This window comes from Oncorhynchus keta, chromosome 5 (assembly GCF_023373465.1).
Source record: "Oncorhynchus keta strain PuntledgeMale-10-30-2019 chromosome 5, Oket_V2, whole genome shotgun sequence".
In the NCBI taxonomy this organism is placed as follows: Eukaryota; Metazoa; Chordata; class Actinopteri; order Salmoniformes; family Salmonidae; genus Oncorhynchus; species Oncorhynchus keta.
In genome coordinates this window covers 10,795,465-10,804,067 of record NC_068425.1, presented here as the reverse complement: position 1 = coordinate 10,804,067, position 8,603 = coordinate 10,795,465, and the positions used below count along the sequence as shown (strand labels likewise).

The 8,603-nt window shown below is 50.1% G+C and overlaps 1 protein-coding gene across 1 annotated transcript in view; it reads right to left on the bottom strand.

Moving 5' to 3' along the window:
* Window positions 1-8,603, bottom strand: part of LOC118370470 (SH3 and cysteine-rich domain-containing protein 2-like) — a 63,319-nt gene that overhangs the window by 53,011 nt on the left and 1,705 nt on the right. The window lies entirely within an intron of this gene.

Genomic DNA, 8,603 nt, shown 5'->3' with positions numbered 1-8,603 from the left:
TGGCCAGTCCTCTAATGGATGTGCTAGGTAGAGAGGAACCAGTCTCTGATGGGTGGCCAGTCCTCTAATGGATGTGCTAGGTAGAGAGGAACCAGGCTCTGATGGGTGGCCAGTCCTCTAATGGATGTGCTAGGTAGAGAGGAACCAGGCTCTGATGGGTGGCCAGTCCTCTAATGGCTGTGCTAGGTAGAGAGGAACCAGGCTCTGATGGGTGGCCAGTCCTCTAATGGCTGTGCTAGGTAGAGAGGAACCAGGCTATGATGGGTGGCCAGTCCTCTAATGGCTGTGCTAGGTAGAGAGGAACCAGGCTATGATGGGTGGCCAGTCCTCTAATGGATGTGCTAGGTAGAGAGGAACCAGGCTCTGATGGGTGGCCAGTCCTCTAATGGCTGTGCTAGGTAGAGAGGAACCAGGCTCTGATGGGTGGCCAGTCCTCTAATGGCTGTGCTAGGTAGAGAGGAACCAGGCTATGATGGGTGGCCAGTCCTCTAATGGATGTGCTAGGTAGAGAGGAACCAGGCTCTGATGGGTGGCCAGTCCTCTAATGGCTGTGCTAGGTAGAGAGGAACCAGGCTCTGATGGGTGGCCAGTCCTCTAATGGCTGTGCTAGGTAGAGAGGAACCAGTCTCTGATGCGTGGCCAGTCCTCTAATGGCTGTGCTAGGTAGAGAGGAACCAGGCTCTGATGGGTGGCCAGTCCTCTAATGGATGTGCTAGGTAGAGAGGAACCAGGCTCTGATGGGTGGCCAGTCCTCTAATGGCTGTGCTAGGTAGAGAGGAACCAGTCTCTGATGCGTGGCCAGTCCTCTAATGGCTGTGCTAGGTAGAGAGGAACCAGTCTCTGATGGGTGGCCAGTCCTCTAATGGATGTGTGCTAGGTAGAGAGGAACCAGGCTCTGATGGGTGGCCAGTCCTCTAATGGATCCCTAGGTAGAGAGGAACCAGGCTCTGATGGGTGGCCAGTCCTCTAATGGATGTGCTAGGTAGAGAGGAACCAGGCTCTGATGGGTGGCCAGTCCTCTAATGGATGTGCTAGGTAGGAGGAACCAGGCTCTGATGGGTGGCCAGTCCTCTAATGGCTGTGCTAGGTAGAGAGGAACCAGGCTCTGATGGGTGGCCAGTCCTCTAATGGCTGTGCTAGGTAGAGAGGAACCAGGCTATGATGGGTGGCCAGTCCTCTAATGGCTGTGCTAGGTAGAGAGGAACCAGGCTATGATGGGTGGCCAGTCCTCTAATGGATGTGCTAGGTAGAGAGGAACCAGGCTCTGATGGGTGGCCAGTCCTCTAATGGCTGTGCTAGGTAGAGAGGAACCAGGCTCTGATGGGTGGCCAGTCCTCTAATGGATGTGCTAGGTAGAGAGGAACCAGGCTATGATGGGTGGCCAGTCCTCTAATGGATGTGCTAGGTAGAGAGGAACCAGGCTCTGATGGGTGGCCAGTCCTCTAATGGCTGTGCTAGGTAGAGAGGAACCAGGCTCTGATGGGTGGCCAGTCCTCTAATGGCTGTGCTAGGTAGAGAGGAACCAGGCTCTGATGGTGGCCAGTCCTCTAATGGATGTGCTAGGTAGAGAGGAACCAGGCTCTGATGGGTGGCCAGTCCTCTAATGGATGTGCTAGGTAGAGAGGAACCAGGCTCTGATGGGTGGCCAGTCCTCTAATGGCTGTGCTAGGTAGAGAGGAACCAGTCTCTGATGCGTGGCCAGTCCTCTAATGGATGTGCTAGGTAGAGAGGAACCAGGCTCTGATGGGTGGCCAGTCCTCTAATGGATGTGCTAGGTAGAGAGGAACCAGGCTCTGATGGGTGGCCAGTCCTCTAATGGATGTGCTGGGTGGAGATTAGAAGAGTGCATGTCCATTAAGGCCAGATTGTTCTTCAAGATGCTGATAGTGATGACAGTCTGTAGCTACTAGAAGGGTGCTATTTTCCTGGCTGCTGTCCACTCCCCCAGAATCTCATCTGCTCCTCGACACACACAGACAGACGCACAAACACACATGCACACACACCTCAGCCCGTCTGTACAAGGCACGCCACTGTGAGCCAGCCCAGCGGCGACACTCTAGAGTCCTCCTCTCCTTCTCCCTCTTTGGCTCTCTTCCTTCCTCTCAATTTCTGACATCCTTCATCTAAGTTGGGACTAGTGGGAACACGCTGCAGGCCGCTTCAGGGAGCATCTGTTATCTGGTGGGAGTCATTCTTCTCCATCTCCCTCTCATCAGAATGGCCTTGTGCTTGTGTGATATCTGGTCACGTCAAATAACTCAGGAGGCCTTCTTTTTTGGAGTGGCTCTGATTGTGTGTGTGAAGGAGAAACAGGTGGATAGAAAGATATGATAGAAGGATAGACAGGGAGACCCTGCCTATAGGGAGGGTCCATACACCTCCCCCTGATCCAATTATTTGGAGAGAAAGGTTTTGACCACAGTGCTCAACTAATGGATTCATAATAGACTACAACTGACCAAGTGTCTATGGGCACAAAGCTATTGAATTTCAAGCAATTCATGGGAGCTCCATAGGCAATTAACCTACTACTTTAACACTGCAGGAGTCAACCTCAATCAGAACCATGGGGTTTAAGGTGAACAAGATAAATAATTGTGGCACTGACCCTTGATGCCTTTATTCTACAACCTAAGCTTCCAATAACGAAGGGAGAGATTACAGTAGTAGCTGACATTGAGGAATGAAGCGGGATGTTCAAATCCCTGATGAGTCGGGTGGTTTTTGAATGGGTGCGCTGATATTTTGGGTGCTGGTGGGAGAGTGAGTACATGTAAATAGCATAACCAATCACTCCCACGCACGCAGACAGACAGACAGACAGACAGAGGTCCCTCCCTGCATGTCTGATGAGGAACATGCTCACTGAGCTCAAAACAAAGACAGCAGACAGGAGAGCAATCATGCTATGTGAGTAAATGTGTTTTCACATTCATGATAGGAACATGTTTTGATTGCAATGTCAGAGTGACGTAGTAAGTTGTATGCTATAAAAAATAAATAAAGAGAGTCGCAGACTGTACATACAAGCTCCCAGTAATGTTTTGGGATAAACCACCAGGGTTTCGGCATCACTGAGCCTTCTTCAGGGTGATGTCGTAAACCATAGTAATCTGGAATAGAAACGTGAAGCATGTGTGAGCTGATTCAGTGTCTGTGTGAGACAGTGTGTGGTGTGCATGTGCGCGTGTGTGAGAGAGAGCGAGAGAAAGAGGGAGAGTGTGCATGTGCGCGTGTGTGAGAGAGAGCGAGAGAAAGAGGGAGAGTGTGCATGTGCACGTGTGTGAGAGAGAGCGAGTGAGCGAGAGAAAGAGTGTGCATGTGCGCGTGTGTCAGAGAGAGCGAGTGAGCGAGAGAAAGAGGGAGAGTGTGCATGTGCGTGTGTGTGAGAGAGAGCGAGTGAGCGAGAGAAAGAGGGAGAGTGTGCATGTGCGCGTGTGTGAGAGAGAGAGAGTGAGCGAGAGAAAGAGGGAGAGTGTGCATGTGCGTGTGTGTGAGAGAGAGAGAGTGAGCGAGAGAAAGAGGGAGAGTGTGCATGTGCGCGTGTGTGAGAGAGAGCGAGCGAGCGAGAGAAAGAGGGAGAGAGTGTGTGTGTGTGTGTGTGTGTGTGTGTGTGTGTGTGTGTGTGTGTGTGTGTGTGTGTGTGTGTGTGTGTGTGTGTGTGTGTGTGTGTGTGCGTGCGTGCGTGCGTGCGTGCGTGCGTGCGTGCGTGCGTGCGTGCGTGCGTGCGTGCGTGTGTGTGTGTGTGCAGGCAACCGCAGGGTGCATGTGACGCGTCTAGTGCAGTAGTGCCTAGGTAGACGTTAATTGCATGCCCGCTTCCAACGTGCTTGCATACTTTCGCTTACACCTCGCTGCTGCCGGCCCTTGTGGGAAATTGGGGAGCAGCTTCATGCACAAGTCTCCCCTTGCCGGTACAAAGCCTCTCCATGACATGTATCCACTTCTGACCCGGAAACCGGACTAAAGTCTGGCGGCGCTGGGGTGTCTGGTGACGGGGGCAGGAGTGAATGCACCGGAAATTGCTGAAGAAAATAATTCCCCTGAAACTGGCGACATGGAACTTCAGAACTCTTGGACACTGACGACAATAGCGAAAGACCCCAACGGAGAACAACTTTAATTGCTGCAGAGCTAAGGTGCTACAACATTGACATTGCTGCCCTGAGTTAGACCAGGCTCCTGGAAGAAGGTTCCCTGAAAGAGGAGGGAGAAGGTTACTCCTTCTTCTGGAAAGGTCACCCTCCGAGTGGACAACATCAGCACGGTGTGGGACTGGCAATTAAGAACAGCCTTCTACCCAGCCTCACCGAAACACCTGTTGGCATAAGTGAAAGACTCATATCTCTCCGTATCCCCTAAGCCAAGATGCGTTGTGCTCCTCATCTCAGTGAATACGCACCAACGTTACCATCTGAAAATGAGGCAAAGGACACCTTCTACCAGTCACTAGATGAAGCCCTTCACCGCATCACCGGGAATGACAAGATCTTTCTGCTGGGTGACTTCAACACTAGGGTGGGACAGAACAACAGGATATGAAGCGGAGTGCTGGGTAGGCATGGTGTCGGCCAGGTCAATGAGAACGGCATGAGACTGTTAACTGTATGTGCCGAGCACAATCTCATTGTCACAAACACCTTGTTGCAGCAGAAGAACAAATATAAAACATCAGGGATGCACTCACGCTCCAAACACTGGCACCGGATCGACTACGTCATAGTGAGACGTTCTGACACTAACATCAGGACTGGTTCGATGAGAACTCTTCCACCATCACAGCCTTACTGGACAATATGCACAAAGCACACAGGGCTACTCTCAACAGCCCCACATCTGCCACCCTTCACAGGGATTGGCGTGCATCACACAAGGAAGTGAAAACTACCTTGTGTGCTCTGCAGAACTAACGCGGACGACTAAGGCATAAGAAATCCAAATGTATGCCGACAAAAACAACATGCACAATTTCTACAACTCAACTAAAGCTATCTATGGCCCAAGAAGTCGCTCCATCACCCCCATGAAAACGGCTGATGGTCTGACTCTCTTGAAGGACCAAAACCAGATCCTATGATCCTATGGGCTGACCACTTTGAAGCACTACTCAATCAGCATTCTCCTACAGACCACTCCATCCTGGAAGAACTGCCTGTCCGTCCACCCATTCAAGACCTCAACCATTCGCCAACCTTCAGCCATCCGTTCCCTCAAGAACAACAAGACTCCTGGCGCTGACAGCATCCCGGTAGAGCTACTTAAGAAGGGAGGTTACTTCTGCACCATAACGATCCACCAGTACATCCCTGAGGTTTGGGACATGGAGATTGTCCCCCAACAGTGGCGGGATGCAAACATTGTCACCATCTATAAGAACAAGGGAGACAAGTCCATCTGCTGCAACAGCCGGGGTATATCCCTTCTGGCTGTTGCCGGCAAGGTCCTGGCCAAGGTGATGCTACATGGGCTGGTGAACAACATCACAGAGGAACTGCTGCCAGAGTCACAATGCGGCTTCAGAAAGAACAGGAGTACGGTTGACATGATATTCACAGCACGGCAACTCCAGGAGAAGTGCCGTGAACAACATCAGCACCTTTTCATGGCCTTTGTCGACCTCTCCAAGGCCTTCAACACTGTGAGCAGGGAACTACTATGGGCATTCTACAAAAAATTGGCAACATTCTTTGCCAGTTCCATGATGGATGATGGCCATAGGAGGGCAGGAGGCAGTGCCTTTTGTAGTAAGTATCGGTGTGAGGCAGGGTTGTGTGCTGTCACCTGTACTTGAACATGTTCTTCTATGTGTCACCCAAATTCTCCACAAGGAGCTTGAGGACAGCAGCGGTGTTGCGGTGGATTTCAGGCTGGAAGGAAACCTGTTCAACATCAGGAGGCTCCAAGCAACCACCAAGGTCTATATGGACTGAGTTCTTGAGCTGCAGTATGCTGATGGCTGTGCTCTTGTGGCCCACACTCCGCCCTTGTAGCGGCTGTGAGGGTCTATAGCAAGATAGGACTGTCTATCAACACCACCAAGACAGAGGTGGTCAGCCAATGGAGATCCAGTCCTCCACCCACCATGGCAGTCTTCACCATTGAACACACCATTGAAATTCTAAATAGGATCAAGCAAGCACAAGCTGCCTTCAGGAAACTCAGACGCAGGGTCTTCCAAAACAGGGATCTCCACCTCCACACCAAAGTCGCGTCTATCAAGCCGTCTGCATCACCAGACTTCTTTACAGCTGTGAAGCCTGGGTCACTTACAGTCGCCACAACAAGCAGCTTGAGCGATTCCACATTAGATGCCTGCAGTGCATCCTGGGAATCACCTGGTGCCCCATACAGAAATACTGTGTGCCCCATACAGAAATACTTGATAAGACCAACGCAAGAGTATGGAGGCCATGGTCACCCAACACCAACTGCACTGGCTTGGGCATGTCACTAGAATATCTCAGGAGCGCTTGCCGCAGAAGATCCTGTATGGCCAGCTACATCTTGGCCGGCGGTCTGCAAAGGGGGCCAGCTACATCTTGGCCGGCGGTCTGCAGGGGGCAGATGAAACGCTACAAGGACCAGCTGAAAACGTAGATGAATAAAAGTAACATCAAACCCACAGACCTGGAGGACGCTGTTGCCAACCGTTCCACCTGGTGGCAGCTCTGCCAGAGCGGTGTACAGAGGTGGGAAGAGGAGAGGAGCACAAAGAGAGAGCAAAAACAGCCCCTACCAATACAGACTGCAGATGCCTCACCTGCAATAAAGTTAGTGGATCTCGGATTGGACTCTACAGTCCCCAAAGAATTCAACTCAGAAGTAAAAGTCATAATTGAATACGGTGGACTACCTTAAGCAAATGGTTGTGGCAAGTAGTTGATGTCTGTCTGTGTGTATGTGTGTGTGTGTGTGTGTGTTTAAAAAGGTGCTTAAATTAAACAACAAACTTTAAACCCTGACACTCTTTACAGTGCATTCTATAATCTACTACTTCAAGGACATTTTTTTAAGTACCTTTCAAAATGGTGTCTCACAGTCAGGTTGCATTCTATCTAATCACAAAACTCATTTGATCAACTGAGGCTGAGCGTAGGTAGGCTACATCAGTGGCTGTTGTGTGCGCTTATCTAATGCTGCATGCAAAAACCTTCATACCAGCCGACATAATAGGACAAGAAAGCAAGAAAGAGAAGCAAGAAAGAGAGTGATAGCAAAAGCAAGCCAGCACGAGTGTATGCGTTGCTATGGTTATTTCAGTAAACAGTGCAAATCAACATCCGGTAGAAAACAACGCTATGGCAGAAGGAAAAAGTTGAAATAGTTGAACTCTGGCGGCAAGACCCGTCTACAGTGGCAGCTGCCTGCATTCACCGCTTGCCTCAAGGCATTTACCTCGTGCCACCTAAACCCAGCATTAGCCTCAATCTCAGCAAATATGTAGAAAAGTGCTGCCAACACATTCAATGCCACATGATAGACAATGATAGAAACATGCACAGCAAGGCAGTCACATGACCAGAACATCAAGGGACAACATGTAATAGCTTGTTTCTATCATTTTTGACCCCAGGGGCCTTGAATTCTGGACAGTAAATTAGTTTGCATCATTTGAGAAATTGCTTGGCCCTCTTGTCATCTCTTCCATGAAAATAAATGTTGTGAGTGGAGTTATGCTGTGAGTGTCTGCAGTGTTCAAATAATTTACATTCAAAACTAAACAAACTTTCCTAATGGGCCCGATGGAAAGATAACCTGGACAGGACATTTATTCTAAACCATTCTGGAACCTGCGTGTCCCTTTGTAAAGCCTTCTTCATTTTGAGCATGTGCACGTAAGCGCAGACACACGCACACACACAGTAAGAGAACGTTCCAATCATCTTGTCCCCCTTACGTCACCTGACGTGAGTTATTTTAGTTCCCCATAGTGACGCAACTTACTGATGATGCGGTTGGAAATGCACCCCTCCTGTCTCAGCCTCCAGTAATTATGCTACAGTAGTTTATGTGTCGAGGGGCTAGGGTCAGTCTGTTATATCTGGAGTATTTCTCCTGTCTTATCCGGTGTCCTGTGTGAATTTAAGTGTGCTCCCACTAATTCTCTCTCTCTCTTCACTCTGAGGACCTGAGCCCTAGGACCATGCCTCAGGACTACCTGGCCTGATGACTCCTTGCTCTCCCCAGTCCACCTCGTCATGCTGCTGCTCCAGTTTCAACTGTTCTGCCTCCGGCTATGGAACCTTGACCTGTTCACCGGACGTTCTACCTTGTCCCGGACCTGCTGTTTTCGACTCTCTACCGCACCTGCTGTCTCTAACTCTGAATGATCGGCTATGAAAAGCCAACTGACATTTACTCCTGAAGTGCTGACTTGTTGCACCCTCTACAACCACTGTGATTATTATTATTTGACACTGCTGGTCATCTATGAACATTTGAACATCTTGGCCATGTTCTGTTATAATCTCCACCCGGCACAGCCAGAAAAGGACTGGCCACTCCTCAGAGCCTGGTTCCTCTCTAGGTTTCTTCCTAGGGAGTTTTTCCTAGCCACCGTGCTTCTACACCTGCATTGCTTGCTGTTTGGTGTTTTAGGC